Source organism: Jaculus jaculus, chromosome 6 (genome assembly GCF_020740685.1).
Source record: "Jaculus jaculus isolate mJacJac1 chromosome 6, mJacJac1.mat.Y.cur, whole genome shotgun sequence".
Taxonomy (NCBI): Eukaryota; Metazoa; Chordata; class Mammalia; order Rodentia; family Dipodidae; genus Jaculus; species Jaculus jaculus.
Genome location: NC_059107.1, coordinates 132,087,859 through 132,107,718, shown reverse-complemented (window position 1 = coordinate 132,107,718; position 19,860 = coordinate 132,087,859).

Below are 19,860 nucleotides of genomic sequence, written 5' to 3'. Positions count from 1 at the left end.
GGTTCCACTTACTTGGTTGACAATGACTCCATTGGAAAACTCTCATTTCACATGCTTTAACCAGAGTAATCATAAAGTCCCTACCCCTCCTCAGATGACCAAAAGTCAGAAACTAAGACAAATCTTTATCAAAATTCTTTAGAAAGACAAAATCACAAAGTTTCAAGTTTTCTTTTTTAGTACACTGGTTACAGCTTGTCTTTTCTAAAGAACCAAGTTCTTCTAATTCTACCAAAGGAATTTAAGCTAATTATTTTCCACTCATTGACAAAAACAAATAAATTTAAGAGATTATGGATTAGAAAAAAAGAACTAAAAGGCATAGATATGACATAAAATATCTAAAAAACATTGAATTATTAGTTCATTTCTCCTCTTCATGGGCATATTCTCCTAAGGATAAGCATAAACTAAGTGATCTGAAAATGTGCTTGCAAATATGAATTCAGATTTGTTAAGTGATGATACACCCTTTGACCACTAGTCGTCCTTCTTGTGCAGAAAATGAGGATGGACCATATGATCCTTGTGTCAATATTCAGGATAACTGAAGTGCTTGGAGTAGTTTGTCCTGTATCCATATTGTACATTCAAAATGTTGACCTTTGTTTCTGTATTATCATCATATTTTCTCTGGGAATTCACTGTGTACAGATCCAGAGCTCTGTGTTATAAAGAAGATGCCATTGTGAAGTAAGCTAGAGATCGGTTTATGGTTATGGTTAGCTATTACCTGTTTTCCTGAGTGGGGAGTTTCTATTAATTGTTAAGTGACAGAGCACGGATTTCAGGTAGTGATTTCACATAGGGGAATATGGGAACCAACAATCTTGAAAGAAAGGAGTCTGGAAATGCTGCATTAGCTTGGAAATACACATACCCGGGCATATGAACAAGAGGGAACTAGGAGTCAGAGCTTGAGGTTGATCTGTACGTGTGGCTGCCAGGAATGGTAGACACTTGGCTTGGTAGTTATGCGGTTGCACTGTCAACACCCCAAACTGACTTCTAGAATGAATAATGGCAGACATACTCAATGAGGAGCTATATCCATATGCCCATTTTCATATAGCAAGGATCCCTCAAGTCCCAGCAGAACAATATGATTTGGTTTTCATGAAACAGTCTCATGTCAAAGTAATGGGATTTGTATAAAGGCATAACTGAAACACACCCATGCTTATGCTTGGAGTCCAAGAATGTATTGAGAGACACTGTGTGTGCTCCAGAATTAATGGCCGAAATATTGAAAACACTTGTAGATGATTTATTATTAAGTTTTGTGCCATACAAGTCATAATAAATTTAAATTTGTAAGTAGTCATTTTTATGTAATATTTCCTTTTGTGTAGGGAAATGAAGAAGGGATAGGATTATAGTAATAGTGACATTACCATAACCATAGTAACACATATTGCATACTGTTAATATAATATATACTATACTAGTTAAATATATAGTTTTAACTCTTTCTGTAATATATATCCCTTATTAGTGATGTGTATAGTACATAATATTATACATATCTAAAATGTATATTTACTGAACATGTACAGTTTTTATCATTATTGCCTAAATAATATAGTATAACAACATTTATATAGCATTGCATTGCAATAGATATTACAAACTACATAGAGATTATTTAACATATATTTGAGTATGTGGACAGGTTAAATTCAAATAGCATTGTTTTGTACAAGAGACTTAAAGATCTATAGATTTTGGTATCCTGGGAGAAGGGTCCAGGAATAATTCTTTTTTTTAAATTTATTTTTTCAGAATAGTTCTTTTGCAGGCATTGAGGGATAACTATATATTAGTATAACATATAACATACATATATGTGCATATATATAATGCCTACATATCTATAGTAAATAATATATAATTTTGTTGGTATGCCATATATATATATATATATATATATATATATATATATATATATATACACATACACATACATATATATATGTGTACATATATGTTGTGTTATATTACTGCAATATTGTAATTATTACATGAATACTAGTATTTTGCACTTACTGGGTTGGCTCTGTGTTGAATCCCATGTTTAGGGTAACTAAGTTAACTTATTAAAATTGTTATTGTTCCTGACTCATTCATGAGGAAACTAAGCACTAAAGAGAATCCCAAGGACAGAGCTATGTGGACAGGGGCCAGCACTGGAATTTGTGTCCAGACTTCAGCCATTAAACTCTACTGCCAAAGACCAAAGCCGAAGGCCATAAAAATAGACAATTTTAATATAAATTAATGGTATTTCTCTTTAGTCTTTTCCACCTTTCTTTTGTCCCCCCCCCCTTTTTTTTCTGACCAGGTCATGCTTTGTAACCCAGGCTGGCCACGAACTCATGATAGCTCTGTTTTCTTCTTCAGCCTCCCGAGAGCTTGGATTACATATGTGCACCACTGCTCCTGGCATCTCTTTGGCTTTAAATTGGGTAAACATTTGTCTTACATTGACTCGAGGCTTTAATTTAAAAGTTATATGTGATGAGATTGTATTCTTATTAGAAAACATCATCTGAGGAAAAATTGGATGAATTGTGAAACTCAAACAGACCTTAATTTTCTGGGGATGCATTTAAGGCAACATTTACTTGGGCAAGCTGACAATTAAGTCATGAGTTCAGAGGCAATTGTGAGCAGTAAGCGTGGACAGAGAACTGCTTTGTAAGGTTGGCTGCTGTCTAGTTGTTGACTCAAAAACGATTTTTTTTTGTTGTTTTTTTGAGGTAGGGTCTTACTCTGTTCCAGGCTGACCTGGAATTAACTATATAGTCTCAGAGTGGCCTCAAACTCTAGGGGATCCTCCTACCTCTGCCTCCTGAGTGCTGGGATTAAAGGTGTGCACCACCACGTCTGGCCTCAAAAATGATTTTGAAAAATGTTCCAGTTTCCCTAAAAGTGAGAGAACCCACTGAGGTCTTGACAAGTGCATTCTCCTTTTGCTTTTATTTTTGTAATTATTATGAACATACTTTGTAGAGATACATCATGTATTGGTACCATCTTTTCCCTCCTCCCTGCCCCTATTCCACAGGGGGCCTCCTCAGTGGGGTTGCATCAGTGGGGTTGCAGGCATTCCCCATGGGTTGTAGGTTATACATTGTGGGCATGATGTCTCAACCTGTGGCTCTTACAATCTTTCCACCCTCCCTCCACAAAATTCCCTGAGCCTTGGTGGGTGTGTTTCAAGTCTACTTCAGTGATGAGTTCTTAGGAGCCTCTGGATCTCTGCTTTGGTAGGTGTTGAGTATCCTCAGTGTCTGTCTCCTTCACCCTGGTGCTGGTTGTCAGGCTCACCATGGAAGCAGTGCTCTTGCTCATCCTCCTAGCTCCTCTGTGGTTTTGCCTGCACCTTGATGGAAATGAGAGGGGTGGTTTATTTCCTCTGGTCTCACTACCTTCTGAAAACGAAAAATGGATTCTCCAATGGAGAATGAAGTCATCATAGGTTAAATTGGATAAGTGTTGTTAATTTGGGAGATTTTGATGAGTGTAGCCCCTCTTTTAGTGAAAGACTGGTGGGAGCTTGATGTTGGAGAGCATAATCTTTGACTCCATAGGATTCAGAACTCTTCCCAGTTCCAGATATGGGTTGTTTTCCAGTGAGCAGATGATCAGTGAGCTCATCTTGTCAAGGCATTTGCTCCTGAGTAGCTTAGACCCCCGCCAACTCACACCATTATCGGCCACTTTCCTCAACATTTTTTATTTTGATTTTTAGCTAAAATGATGGAATGATGGAATGGAAGCTGTTGGCTCACTGAAGGACTGTAGTTGACTATCTAGAGGTTGTGACTGATTGTGTTTTCCAGCTCATGGCTATTCTCACTGGCTATATCAATCACTCCCATCCAACATTCTTATTCCAATACCGCTTTGACTCTTTGCATCGAGAGGCAGGACTTATTTCCTGCATTTTTAAACTTGGACCAACTTTGAAGTGAAAGCACAGCTTCATAACAGGTGCTCTGATGCTTGGGACCCACCTTCTCGCCAAATGGCTTCAAACCCAGCCTTTACTGTTCTCACTGAGCTCAGAGCCCACAGCCAGATCTCACTAGCCATGTGAAACATTTTTTGTTTGTTTGTTTTGTTGAGGTAGGGTCTCTCTGTACTCTCAGGGTGGCCTTGGACTCGTAATAATGATCCTACCTCTGCCTTCCAAGTGCTGGGATTAAAGGTGTGAGCCACCACACCCAGTCATGTGAAACTTTTTGAAAAGGAATCCTATTTACATCACTCCAACTGATATTGCATATTATGCCAAAGTTGTAGACCTGTGATTCAAATTGAATGGTCTTTAGCTACTAAACTTTGGAGTGGATCAAGTAGTAAGAGAAGTCACTTTCATGTGAAGGTGAAATGTTTTCCTGCTTCTGGAGGAGGGTAATGAACTAAGATTTTATTCAGTTAACTTAAACTCTTTAAAAATAGTATTCTGTTTTACAATCAGATTACCTAACAGTACTTCCACACAATGTTTAAAATTAAGAATGAAAAAATATAAAAAGAAAAAAAGAATAAAAACAAAAAATACAATTAAGAATAAAGTTAAAATTTTGTGTACAATTAGAGTGAAATACTTTCAGCAGATATTTTAAGTAAATAGTAATTGAGTTCTACAGTGTGCCAACTGAAACATAATTTCTATAATCTTAATTCTAAATTCTTGAATCAATATTAAAGTAAGTATATTAGTCTTAGGTAATTTCTAAGATAGGCCAACATCAACAGATTATGGGTGTGATGGTTAATCTGGATTGTCAACTTCAGTGAATCATAAAAACACCTAAAGGACAAGTTTGGGTGTGTCTGTGAAGGTGTTTCCAGAAAGAATTAAACAAGGAGGGAAGCCCATTGACTGAGGTTGCAGCCTGAACAAAAGTCCGAAGGAGAAAGTCAACTGACCAGAGATATTTCTCTTTCTCTGCTTCCTGGTCAGCTCTGGATCAAGCTACTCTGATCACCTTGTCTTCTCCATGCTGGGTTGCATTCCTCGGAACAAAATAAGCCCTTTCTCCCTTAACTTGACTTTTGTCAGGAATTTTTGGTCACAATGATGGGAAAGGTAACTAATACAATAGGGACTTTGAAAAGGAAAGAATTCCACTGCACTGACAGGTATTGTCAAAACTCAGAGATGAATTTCTTGGACTTAGTTTAATGGGCTCTGGATCAAAATAACATAGAACAATCCTACATTCCTTATACAAGTTTCCACATGGGAAACACTTCTCTGGTGGCAGTATTTTCTGAACACTGTGGTTCTCTCAAGTTAACACTTAATGCTGCATGTACATAAATGAAATTCACAGAATATGCCAGGCTGTTGTTTCTGTGTTAATATTCTGTGTATGTATTCATGAGGAATCCCAAATACTATGGTTTTTAAAAATATTTTAAAATTTTATTTATTTATTTGAGAAAAAGAGAGAGAGAGAGAGAGAGAGAGAGAGAGAGAGAGAGAGAGAGAGAGAGAATGGGCATGCCAGGGTGTCTAGCCACTGCAAATGAACTCCAAACACATGTGCCACCTTGTGCATCTGGCTTACGTGGGTCCTGGGAAATCGAACCTGGGACTTTTGGCTTTGCAAGCCAGCACCTTAATGACTAAGCCATTCCTCCACCCCCCCATATTATTTAGACATTACTTATGATAATAAGGCTGTCTGTTAAGAAAATATGTACCAAACTTTGAAATAAGAAAATAAGGCTAATAGAAGCCAGCCTGGTTTTAAATTTTATATGTGGGATTGGTGAGATGGCTCAGTGATTAAGGTGTTTGCCTGAAAAGCCTAATGACCAAGTTTGATTCCCAATACCCATGTAAAGCCAGATGCAGAAAGTGGCACAATATCTGGAGTTTGTTTTCAGTGACTAGAGGGCCTGGCATGCCCTTTTTCTTTTATCTCTCTCTCTTTGCAAATAACTAACTAACTAAATATTAAAAAACATAAGGTGATACTTAAAAATTACACATAATATTGTTTAAAAGGCTTAATGAAAGATTATTTAAAGAAATGTGCTAGTTTTTGATTTGCTCTTCAGTCTTGATTAAGTTTAAATTTTTGTGGGTTTATTCATAATTTGATTAGTAAGAAATTGTGTCATTTTCTTTCCAAACTAGGATGCTATTAACTACTATTCCTGGACAACAGTGTTAGTAGATAAGTAAATGATTTCTGAGTTATGGATAGGAAAATTCCCAATGACCACTGCCCAGAGGATATTAATCAGTTTTATATCTGAACTAGCAATTGCATTCAAAATAGATTGCTGGTTCTTCAAAAGATCTTGGAATTCCTTTTACCACGTGCTGGTTCCATAATTAAGAAGTGTCTATCTGCAACTTCACTTTCTGCTATCCAAAGCCAATCTTAGCATGGAAATAGTAAATGAAAAAAATTCTAGAAATAAATGTTTCATAAGTTTAAATTGCATGGCATTCTGAGTGATAAAATGTCCTATCATCTCACTTATCCTAGATGCAATGTGAGTTATCTTTCATGTAGTACATTCATACTGCATACATGACCTCTCTACTAATTCCTTAATGGCTGTTCTAGATATCAGACTATTGAAGTATCTCATTATAGTATATATACATACACATCAGTACTTGTACACACATGTACACAGAGAACTGTCTACGTGTGTTTTGTCCATTTCATTTACATAGATTCTTGTGTAACTGTAGTATATTAAAATCACTTCTCCCTTGCCACTGGCTGGTCGATTTCTCCCCAGTTCCGCCATACACTTTAGTTCTGCACTTTCTAACATTTGCATCGTATAGTCTTGCTTTTCTCTTGTCTCCTTTCTTCCCTTCTGCCTTTACTTGTTTACATTTCTTTTTTTTCATTTTTTTTGTTGATATCTGTATTAACATCTCATTGGCAATTCCCCCCCCCCAATGTTGATGTCCTTGCCTCCTATCCACCATTGCTGGTGGTGCCCTGCCAAAGCCGTTATCCTTTCCTGTCCTGCACCCTGTCTGTATTCAGCAATAGTCTGAAAATGGGCCTCCTGCTTCTATTCCTACTGCTCTTGTTCTATTTGTCATACAGTGGCCTAGCTAATGACTCCAGAATATAATGTATGTCATGTTTTCCCCTCAGAAAACTTCTTTCTGGTTTCACCCTGTGCTCCATCCGCTAAAGCCAGCCTTCTTCCTTGCAAGGTCTCACAGGAAGCTGGCACCTACCGTATTCCCCTCTCTCTTTCTCTCACCACCTTGGTTGTGGCCTAGTCCTTCCTTCACATTCTGACTCTCGCCTCATCGGCATTCCCCATCTTCCTAGATTGATCCGAATTTCTGTTTCCAGTGAAGGCGTCTGCTTCTGGCTTGATCTTCCTCCCAATCTTTCATGCCAGTTCTCTAGATGATGCAACCTCTGTGCACATGTCATCTCCTCAGAAAGGGCCCTCCTACCACTTAGTTAACAATAGATCTGCCACCCTTCAAAGCAAGTAACTTCTCTATACCACTTTGTTTTGTTGTATTTACGATATTCGCACTTTCTGAAATGGTTTACCAGTTCATTGTCTTATTATCTTCCTTATTTAGATTCCTCTCCACTTTTGCCTATCTTACTTTCTCCTCTGTCTCCAACATCTAGAAGTGCATGGCATTCATAAGTGCCCAAATCAAACAACAAAACACTGACATGGGTTAAAACACTGGTATGGAATAAGCCACTGAATGTTAATTGTGGCTCATGAAAGGAAGCAAAGGTTGAAGGGGATCTTTATTAGAAAGAAAAAAAACCACCTTAGAATCTTGCTGAGATAGTGTTATTGCCAGCTAAATTCTCTCTACCCCTTTGCCAAGCATGCTTAGGTGATGTAGTCTTATAATGTTGCTCCTTGACCTTTGTCCTATGTGTAATGTACAAATTGTTTTTAAAAGTCTATATGAAGCCGGGCGTGGCGGCGCTCGCCTTTAATCCCAGCACTTGGGAGGCAGAGGTAGGAGGATTGCCGTGAGTTCGAGCCACCCTGAGACTACATAGTGAATTACAGGTCAGCCTGGGCTAGCGTGAGACCCTACCTACCTCAAAAAACCAAAAAAAAAAAGTCTATATGACCTGATTTGAAGATGCTGAAAATGTGGGTACTCTAAAGTCTCATATTCTTTACTTTGAGATCAAATGGTAATCTCCTATTCAGAATCTTTTTAAGGGTACCTTTATCCTTTTTACAAGGCATGAATTCTTTGAAGGATTAAGACAAAGATGGAAGGGGTGGGGAATGGTTGGCTTGGGCAAGAAGTGAGCCTGAGGTAGGTTTTGTATGGCCCAAACAAGTATTTAAATATTTGAATAATTGCTGACCTTTAAAAATTAAGAGATTTTCAAGTAAATATCAGTTTTATGTTGAAAGCCAGCTTGCTTTCTCTCTTGGGGACCATCTTGTGAAGGGACAAGCACCCTCCAGGGATCTGCAGTTTCAGCCAAATTCATGATGCTCATTGAGGTGACTTGCCTGCCTGGTCTCTGCAACCCCTCATTTTATGTTACTCCTATCTCCTGCATAATGATGGACTAGCTAAAACAGCTATTTTTCCTAGCAATTTAGGGAAGACATCTGAGTTTTGTTATAAGTAGGAGGCAGTCACTTTCTTTTTTAAAAGTAAGACCATGGTCATATTTATGGTAATCATATAGGTATAATCTGAGTCAAGAATTTATAATTATCTTTGTAAGCTTTACCCACTTAAAGAACCATCTTATTTAATCTTAGCAACTTGGTTTAAAGAAGGTATTATTCTTCCTCTCTTGGGTGATATTGCAGTTACCTTCTCACTGCTGGGTGGGTGGGGTGGTGGTAGGGGGGGGCAAACAAACATCTAACCTAAAGTAGCTGATGGGAGAAAAGCCTTGATTTCAGTTTACAGCTTTGAGGCGAAGTTTCATCATGGAAGGAAAGGATTATACAGCAAAGGTTGAGTACCACATCTTGTCACATTCACAGAGTGGTAGGAGAAAGGGTGAGCTAGCTAGCACTAGCAAGGGGAGCTAGGCTACAATACCCCAAGCATACTCCCAGCAACACAACACTTCCTCTAGCAGGGATCCACCCCCACATTGCCACCAGCTGGGGACCATGTATTCAAAACACATGAGGGTATGGGGTCATCTTCTTCAAACCACCACAGGTGAGGAAATGGGTTCTCAACGGATCACCTAGCTAGTAACTGTGAGCTTGGGCTGTGATTCATAGAATTTGTTTTGAAGTGTGGAGTTCTTTCTTCCTTTACAAGAAGGTAGGATATGTGTGTAGCAGATTTACCCATGGCCGATATGTTCCTTGCACACTTCTCCAGCTCTGCTCCCTTTCGCTGGACTCTCACTGCTCAGTCCAGTACAGTTCTGGGTTGTCGTTGTCATGGCTCTTACATCCATGTAGTATGTCTGCCCTTGAGTTCAATGGCCACCTGGCCTGTGCTATTTCCTCACACCATCATTGGTCAGGGTGCTCACTCTTGCTTTCTTGATTCCCAGTATCTTAGCAGTCATTTGCATGTGGTCACTGGATTGCAGCCCCACCTTCTTCACTGAAGCCCTGATACTCAAGGGTTCTTGGCAGACCAGGTGAACTTCCTTATCTGGGATTCTGTTGGAAATACAGCATTTCAGAACTCTTCTCAGACCCAGTGAATCAATCTGTGTCTTAACAAGAGCCCACTGTGAGTTGTATATCCACTGATGTTTGTGAAGCACCACTGTTCTGTCAGTTCCAGCTAGGAACTCTTGGAGAAGGCCTCCTTATTGCTGTAACTATTGTGAGTGCGTAATGGGTCAATTCTAGTCATTCTGAATTTTGAGGTTATCCCTTGCAATTCTGATATTATCCTCTTCTAGTGACCTGTGAGTACTTAATTCCTCCTTAGTCGCCACTTGGCTATCATGGTAATTTGGATGACATCAACAATAGTGTATGCCTGGGTCTATGCCAGAGAAAATATCTAGTTAAGGAATATATTTGCACCAAGTGGGTAGGAATTATTGTTTTTTCTTGTTAAAACTATATATCCAAGACTGGGTAATTTAGAAAGGATTTTTTTTTTTTTTGTATTCTCTAGGGGCTGGGGAGTCCAAGAGCACAGTGCTGGCATCAGGTTATCATCTGCTGAGGGTATTCTTGATATGCTCTGATATGGCAGAAGGTATCACATGAGTTAATTTAGGTCTCTACTTTTCCCAGAAAGCCACTAATGATATCATGGAGGCTCTAGTCTCATTACTTCATACAATCCTAATCATACCTCAAAGTCCCAACCCCCACATACCAGTCACATATGAATTTAGAGGTTGCTTCCAACACATAAAAGTGATTTTCACACTATAGTAGTATGTTTTGAACTAAATACTGAAAGATAAAGGAGATTCAGAAAGGTGGAAGGAAATCCCTTAAAATAATGACCAATGAAATTAGACACCCCTTAATGACAACCAATGTTTTAACACTTCATATACATTTTCTCCTTTAATTTTCACAAAACTCTTTAAGTGAGGTTTATCATTACCCTACTGCTACTAATGGGGTCACAAGTGTGCAAAAACATTGGGAATGGAATCAATAGATTTCATACCTGTTTTGGGCTCTCACAACACAATGAAACCAGAATAAAAAGCAGACCCTAGGCTCACATGCAGCCTCAGAATTAAAAAATACAACAGGTAAAACATGGTGGCATAGACCTACAATCCCAGAGGCTGAAGCTGGGGGATCATGAGTCTGTAGCCCGTCTGTGTGTCCAAGACAAGACTGGCCTGAGCAACTTAGTAAGACCCTTCTAAAAATAACACACACACACATCTATGGGGACAGGGAAATAATTCAGTGGTAAGGTGCTTGGTTAGCATGTGCAAGGCCCTGAATTCAATCTTCAGTACTGTAACAAACAAAAGCCAGAAAGCTACCCACATCCTAATGTAGATGTAAGCCAAACCTACCTAATCTTAGAAATTGTAGCTGACCAGTGGGCTATCTACAGCTGAGCCCAGACATTGGCTAGTCAGGACTAGATACTCTGTCAGCTTGAATCCTTTATTTTTATGAAGGACCTAGGTAGAAAGCTGTGGCAGAAACTCGTTCTATATTAGCTCTCTCTTTTCCTTTGTTGAGGAGAGCCGCCATTCTATCTTGTTCTTGCTCTGAGATGCATTTCTGGTCCAGTCCAAGCAGATAACCTCAGTCTGGCATGTGTATATGCGTGTTTGTATGTGTGTGGGTGCACATGTGTGTGGAAGCAAGACAATGGAGGTTGGATGTCTTCATTTATGTTTTATTTATTGAGACAATGTCTCTTGTTGACTCCAGAGCTCACCAGTTTGGCTGGTGCTGGTAACCAGCTTGTCCCCAGGGAGTCCTTACCCTGCCTCCTGATCACTGAAAGGATGTTTGTTCTGGGAACCTGAACTCCACTCCACATCCTTGCATAGAATAGTAGTTAGATTCTGCTGTGGCTAAATGGCTGACAAGAAGTTCTAATAAACCCTGAGGGAGGAAGGTTTATTTCAGCTTCTAGCTCTAGCTGATAGTCAATCATGTCAGTGAAGGCATGGTGGCAGGAACTTGAGGCAGCTGGTCATACTCAGTCTGTAGTGAGGATGCAGAGAGTGATTAATGCTGCTGTTCTGCTTAATTTCTCCTTTTCATTCAGTTCAGGACACCAGACTGTGGGTTCACATGCCTTTTCCCGTTGTAAATAACCTCATCAAGATAGTCCCTCAGAGACATGCTATTGAGTCTATCAAGTTGGCAATCATCATAAACTTTCACTCACAGCCCATTGAACTACAGCTTGCACTATAATCAACAAAGAAACCTTAGTTCATAAAGTGAAATAACCAATTTTGGAACACTGAAGCCATTAACTTCAAAGGACTTTACCTGTGGGTCCCTAGATCCTTTGGCTGTGGTTACCCAAAGGCGTCCAGGCAACTGTGGAGAGTGGGGTCTTGAGTGACCATGAGCAGGATGAGAGAACCACTTTTGGCAGGCAGTCTCAGTGAACAGCTCATTTTATTTGACAGGGAAATAGGTTTATAGGCAGTTGAGAGCAGGAAGAGGGTTCTAAGGGGATTGGTGGGTTCAAAGTTTGCTAGCCTATGATTAGGGACATTAATTCCAGCAACTAGGGAGTCAGGTGATCTACATGGTGGTGGGAAGAGGGTCTCAGGGGGATGGGCTGTGTGAAGGCTGCTGGCTGATAAGGAGTTTCCAAGGCAACTGGCCAAACATCAAATGGACAAAGCTTAAGTCTTATCTGAACGTGCAGGTGTCCCTGGCTTGGAGATGGAGTGGCCCAACTTCCTGCCAATCTCAGGGTTGAGATTTTTGTCTGGGGGTCCAGGTTCACTGCAAGGAGCTCCCCTGCCAGTCTGGTCCCTGAGATATGACTCCATAACCTGGGGTCTTCCTGTCAGACAGTTTAGGCTTGATTTAACCCTGGGTCTTGCCTGTGTTAGACATTTATCCATATACAATTAAATATTGTTTTAAAAATAATAACATAAATATATAAAAAATAATCAGTGCAATAAGTACTTATAATTATATGTAAAAATGTATATCAGAAATTTGAAGGAAAAAATCAGATGAGAGAAAACAATGTTTCAGGAGATGAGAGTAGCATGTATGCAAACCTTAAGATGACAGGGAGTAAGCAATGTACTCAGGAGCACTTTGAATTGGATAGAACATGTGTTCAGTTATAGGGCAGATCCTGTCTGGTTTAAGGCATAAAGATGTCAGTCTAAGAGCAGTAGGAGCTAACAATAGGTATTAGCAGTTTAGAGGCACACATTAGATTATCCCCAGAACTGTTGCAGCTGGAGAACAGTAGGCCCCTATGGACCAGCCAACAGATTATGAATAGCAGCATAAAATGTGGTACTGAGTAGTCTATCCCTTATTCTTAAAGATGCCATGTTCTAATCATAGCACTTGTGTTTTACTTTATAAGGGTAAATTGTCTTTGCCAATGTGATTAAAGGTCTTGAGATGGAAAGCTATAATGGATTATCCAATGGGCACAATGCAATTATAAGGATCCTTATAAGAAGATGTGAAGACAGAGAGCAGGGGAGAGAGAAGAAAGACAGAGATAAAGAGAAAGAGAGAGGTGAGAGACTAGAGAGGGGAAGAGGGAGAAAGGTAGAAATGGAGAATGCAGGGAGAGAGGAAGGGGAAACTAAGAAGAGAAGGAGGGAGAGCAACAGACAGACAGAGAAAGAGGGGGAGAGACAGAGAGAAAGAGAATGGGTGTGCCAGGGCTTCCAGCCACTGCAAGCAAACGCCAGATGCATGCGCCCCCTTGTGCATCTGGCTAACACGGGTCCTGGGGAACTGAGCCTCGAACGGGGGTCCTTAGGCTTCACAGGCAAGCGCTTAACTACTAAGCCATCTCTCCAGCCCTTATTCAAATTTTTTGAATAATGTTCAATATTTATTTATTTAATTTTTGGTTTTTCTAGGTAGGGTTTCACTGTAGCTCAGGCTGACCTGGAATTCACTAGGGAGACTCAGGGTGGCTTTGAACTCGGGCAATCCTCTTATCTCTGCCTCCCAAGTGCTAGGATTAAAGGCATACATCACCACACCTGGCTGAATAATGTTGATTTTTGTTGTCATATATACCCAGTAATTGAAAGAATAATCAGACAAAACCCAGTTAATATAGGGAATCTAAATAGTGATAACTAACAAGGTTTACCTAGTTGTATATTTACAACACTGCTCAAACTCTAGTATGTGTATTTTCTTGTACAGTTGAAATTCATTTATCATTTGCCAATTTGATTTATCTTCTTTAAGTAGATTTCTCAGTCTCTTTACTATGACCTTAAGTATTGAACAAATTCTTTGTTAGGGTATGATAAAATGTTCCAAAAGTATCATGCATATTTCCTGCCACAGGCATTTTGATTTGTTTTAGTGGGAAATGGTATTTCAAAATGGATATCTGGCTGCTAGAAGGTTTGTTGATTTTTAGTTAGAATTTTTAAGGTGTTTCATTAGAGCCAAAAGGCACCATTATTATCATTATTTTGTTTTTTTCAAGGTAGGGTCTCACTCTAGCCCAGGCTGACCTGGAACTCATTAGGGAGTCTCAGGGTGGCCTTGAACTCACAGCAATTCTCCTACTTCTGCCTCCCGAGTGCTGGGATTAAAGATGTGTGCCACCATACCTGGCAAGGCATTATTTATTTTTTTTTTAAGATAAAGTAAATGAGTCTCCCTACTCTATCTTTCATATGAAATTCAAGACTACAGAGATTTTACTTAAACTTTCCCTGTTAAAAGATCTGAATCTCTTTTTTCCTTATTTCATGAGTTCCAATCGTGGTTTGAAGAGTTCAGTGATAGTGCAAAGAGACCATCCCAGAGAGAAAAGTGCGGCCAACAGTGTGTACTGATTCCACAGCGTTAGACATTTACACATGATTTTAAAACTGAAGCATTCGCCCTACCTTTCCTGCTGTGTGACACGGGATAATCACATGATAGATGATGGTAAGTTCCTCTCTATAGGAGTGTTCTTGGAAATAAATAGGAATAACAGATTTGCAACATTATCTTTTCATCTTGCTGTCCTCGTGAAAGATTAGACCTTGAGCATCCATAATAGCATATGCAATTAAAAGAGATGACTTGCCTCCTGAGGTAGCCCTGCATCCACCTCTAAAAGAGTGTTATGAACAATCAAATCTGAAACTGACCATTCCTCAGCTCTAACAACTGACAGGAAAAGAAGAGAATTCAGGTACCTTCTAACCACAGCACAGGGATGCAATTAGTAAGATCTCATGGAGGGAAATTCTGATGATGTATAAAGATCAAATGACTCCTCCATCTTTCTGACAAATAAATATCCAGAGAATAAAATGTTGATTAAATTTGGCTTGTGGGACTCATCAGTTAAACTCCGTGCACTAAAATAGCAAAGAAATGAGAAGAACAAGCATTTATATTGTGCTGCCTACTTAAGATGGGCAAGTTAAGAGTAGACCTCCACCCAGTGGGATTATGACCAGCTTGCATTAAAGTTCCCAATGAAAATTAAAAAAAATAAAATAAAAGAGGAGACTTCTTAATTGTTCCTGGTAATAGCACCTGCCTTCTGATTACCTTTTCCAGTATGCATTTTGGACACTGGATGGACCCCATGGAGACTTATTTTCCAATTGGTGAAGATATCACTATGATACAGTTGAGTGCAATGGTGGCATGACTAATTTCTAGTTTGCCTTATGTACGAGGACCTGTGTCTGTACCAGCGCATCTCATTTGTACTCCCAGGAAGCTAACGATGCTTCTCTTACTCCCATCACACAGATGAGGAACACAGGCTTTGGGAAACTGGGTAAATTCCTCATGATTCTGCAGCTAACACTAAGTTAGAAACTCGCACTTGAGAACATGGATGTCTACTCAGGGAGTTGCTTTCCCTAAGTACTTCCTTTAATATAAACGTAGGGCAAGAGAGAATGCCTTTTTGATTAGCTGTTCTTGGACACCAGGCGTATAGTTACATGAGAGCCTCTGAAAGAAGTTACGTGAACAGGAAACATGGTGAAAACCATACTCTGGCGATGGCTGAGGGACTCTTGCCTTTACATGTAACTGGGAGTTCTGCTTTACATGGCTTGCTGCTTTAGGATTGCTACAGGGATCCATGGTAGTAGCGAGGAATGTTTTAGCTAATAATATTAACCTGAATATATAAAATGTGCTATCTAGGGACAGAATGTACTTTTGCATTAGAGAGTAAGAAAGGAAAAAAAAAAGAGATGAAAACTAGAGCAGAGAGGTAGAAAGGTGAGGAGAAACTAGGTTATGGAAATGAGAAGTCAGATTGGGAATAAGCTTGATGAATAATTAGTGAGAAGAGGGGCTGGCGTAAAGGCTGGGCTCGCTTTATAAATTGCAAACTGCATAGAAAATAGGAAAGGCATTGTGTACTGTGAGAAGTTTTGCATGTTTTTCATATCATTAATAACAATAGTTCAAATACTGCAAATGTGACTTTGAAGCCTGGGAGACCCCACAGAGAAGACATAAGGACATTGAGACATTTACCTTATCCCTGCTTAGTCCCTGACCTCTGGGCTTTGGCATTCAATTAAGATTCACCGGGGATTATTTTGGCAATTATCTCACACTCTGTTCTTCAGGACATAGCAGATTTTGGTAATGTGGTACCAAGATCCTGTCATGACTAGGACTTGCAAAACGAAAATGGATTAGAATCTTTGATCTCCAGCTATTCTTGAAATTATGAGGCAGCTTACCCCAGGGGATGGTTCACAAAATGTTCTTAGGCTGTATTTCAGTTTATAGCTGGATATGGGACCTAGATGTACTTTGGGCACTGTGTCTACTTTGTTTTTTATGTGACTGAACATTAGATATTATAATGGTAACAAACTAATAATGTCATATTTTGAGCATGGACAGTATTAGCTTTGATGAGCTTTGTAAGAAATACATAAGAATGGTCAAGGGAGGATCGGGCTACTAAATCAAAGTTTTAACAATGTTGATTTAAAACTTGGTGTCAGATGGCTCACATAAATCAGTGTCACTAGGTCCTGCCTCTGTCACCCACTCCAGAGTTTCTGTGTCTTTGGGTAACAGCCTGACTTGGCTCTGAAATCCACAGTACAGAGGTCAGAGGACTGTGTGTCCCTCAGCTCTGCCTACTCGTCCTCTGCCAATAACCCTGCATTCATGAAGGGTTGAGGTAGCACTTACCACAAAGGACTTTTCTTTTTGTTCTTCCTTTTGTTCTTTTCCTTTTGTTCTTCCTAAAACACAAATAAGCAAACAATAAGCAAAGACTAGCAACAAAAAAACTGATAGGCTTCTGAAATAACTTGGGTAGGATTGTAAATACTGATTTGCATACTTTTTGGATTTCATAATTTTGGGAATAACCAAGTGAGCTAAATGTGTTAGTTGCTCAGTAGGTGCTTGTGCCATTCTCAGAACTCCTATCTAAACACATGAAGCTCAACCTCCCCCCTCCCCGCCCCCCACCGGTAGTTGTTATTTCCATTTTGTTTAATTAAACCGTGTGTACGTGGATTGTTCTGAAGAAAAACAGGGCCCCACCCTGAAATCTAGTAACTCCATAGTATAGGATTTCCTCTCTGCAAGGCCAGAAAGTCATTTCATTTGCTATTGTGATGATTTATTATATTAAGAATTCTCCACCCTATAAACAAGATAATTTAAAACACATTGACGTAAATTGAAAACAAAGGCAATCCCATATAAATAAGTTTTGGGCAATTTCTTAAAAGGATCCACATTTATTTGTGAACCTGAACTTGATTTTTTTGTATAAATCCCTTGTTTTGTTATCAAAATTATTTAGACATTTAAGGTATAAACATCTGAGACTCATAAATTGTGGTCTTGACTATGTTACTTTTTTCTTTTCTACCTGAATTATAAACAATGTAAATGTTTTATCCACTCATCTCCTTTGTGAACCTGAGCTGTCTAATATGCTAGCCTGTGTGTGGTAGCTAAAAATTCCAAATAGTGCTCATATGGATATGTGCTGTAAGTGTAAAAACACACTGCATTTATGACTTAGTACAATCAAAAGAATAAAATACTATCAACATGCTAATATTAATTGCATGTTGAAATGACAGCTGGCATATTTGTGGTAAATTGAATACATCATTATAATTGTTTCTTCTGATTTTCAAAGTGCTACTATATGAATATTTTTTTCTCAAATTTTATTAACATTTTCCATGATTATAAAAAATATCCCATGGTAATACCCTCCCTCCCCCACTTTCCCCTTTGAAATTCCATTCTTTATCATATCCCCTCCCCATCTCATCAGTCTCTCTTTTATTTTGATGTCATGATCTTTTCCTCCTCTTATGATGGTCTTGTGTAGGTAGTGTCAGGCACTGTGAGGTCATGGATATCCAGGCCATTTTATGTCTGGAGGGAGCACGCTGTAAGAAGTCCTACCCTTCCTTTGGCTCTTACATTCTTTCTACCACCTCTTCCACATTAATATTTTATGTTACTAATGCACATCACAAATTTCTAATGGAAAGAAGTTTTATAAACAATACAGATTATTATCAATGTGTTAAGTCTGGAATGGAAAATTAAAAAATCAAGGAATCTTTAATTCAATAACTATTTTGCCAATAGTTTCTTGAGCATGAAACACTATAAAACTGACACATTTCTTGAAGACCTAGTGATTTTTTTTGATCATAGTCATTTTCACTATTGCATGTAATTATTGCTTAAGCAAACTGATAAATAAAGGAATGTTGCAACTCTTCAACCTTGATAAAAAATTATGCAAGAATCAGAATGAACATCTGCTCTTTTATGACTTTAAGAAAACTTTTCCTACTATTTATTTGGTGCAGTAAGCAAAACTCATCTTGTAAAAAAGCGAGTAAGCTGATCTCTTGCTCTTGTGAACAGTTTTTGATACTTATTCCAGATTAAGAAAAGAATGGTTAAGATTCCAAATGAACAAGGAGAAATCTTCAGGCCTCCTTACAACATTGAGTAAACTGCATCAGAGGGAGGAGCTATATATTTAAACCTACCTGAATTATACTTGGTTTATGTTCATTTCTGATAATCCTGTCTTGCCTTGATGAAAGAAGATACCTGCAATACACAAAATACTGACAGAACCCTACGGGATTACTAAAGTTGCTGTGGTATTTGCACTGGAAAGTGATTAAGGAAGTGGTGATAGCTTTGGAGAAGATTATCTATGACTGGTCATTGTGTGACTAACACTGTGCACAGTTTTATCTTGACCGGAGAGAAGAGGAGTTAGGCAATCATGAAGAGGAAATCATGCACAATTGGCAAGTATGAAAGCATTGATTCTCCAACTGCCATCTCTTTCAGGAGACTGATGGCCTCACTGGTAATGTTAGTTGCATTCCTGACGGAATAGTCATTGTCAACTAGGGCAACCACAGTGACCATTTTCACACTGAAAAATTGTTATCTTCGATGAGAGCACTTATTATCTTTCTTCCACTTTAGGGCAATGACACTGGCTTTTCATTTGTTCCTAACACATCGTCCCTTCCAGTGCTATTATTGAGTAATCTTTATGGATGTATAGAGGTTTGAGAGCTGTGGCTATTCCATGGTCTTCCTATGGTTTTTTGTTTTTAATTTTTTTTCTTTTTTTACTTGAGGGAGAGGTGGGGAGGAGAAGGTGGGGGAGGGGGCAATGGGTGCACTAAGGCCTTCAGCTGCTACAAATGAACTCCAGACACATGTGCCCCCTTGTGCACATGTATGAAATTGTGTGCTTGCATTACTGTGCATCTGGCTTAAGTGGGACCTGGAGCGTTGAACATGAGTCATCAGGCTTCACAGGTAAGTGCCTTAACCACTAAGCCATCTCTCCAGTCTTATTTTTATTTACATACTTTGTATGGATACATCATGTGTTGGTACAATCTTTTCCCTCCTCCCTGCCACAATTCTGCAGGGTGGACTACTCAATGGTGTTCCCTCACAGGGTTGTGGGTTCTGTGTTGTGGGAGTAGCCGTCAGTTATTGGGGGGAGACAGTGCCTCTGGGCTTACAATCTTTCCACCCCCCTCCAACAAAATTCCCTGAGCCTTGGTGGGTATGTTTTAAGTTGACTTCAATGATGAGCTCTTAGGAGCCTCTGGATCTCTGCTTTGGTAGGTGTTGCGTGTCCTCAGGGTCTATATCCTGGCAGTGCTTGCCAGGTTCACCATGGAAGCAACATTCTTGATTGTCTCCCCACTTTCTCTATGGTTTCACCTG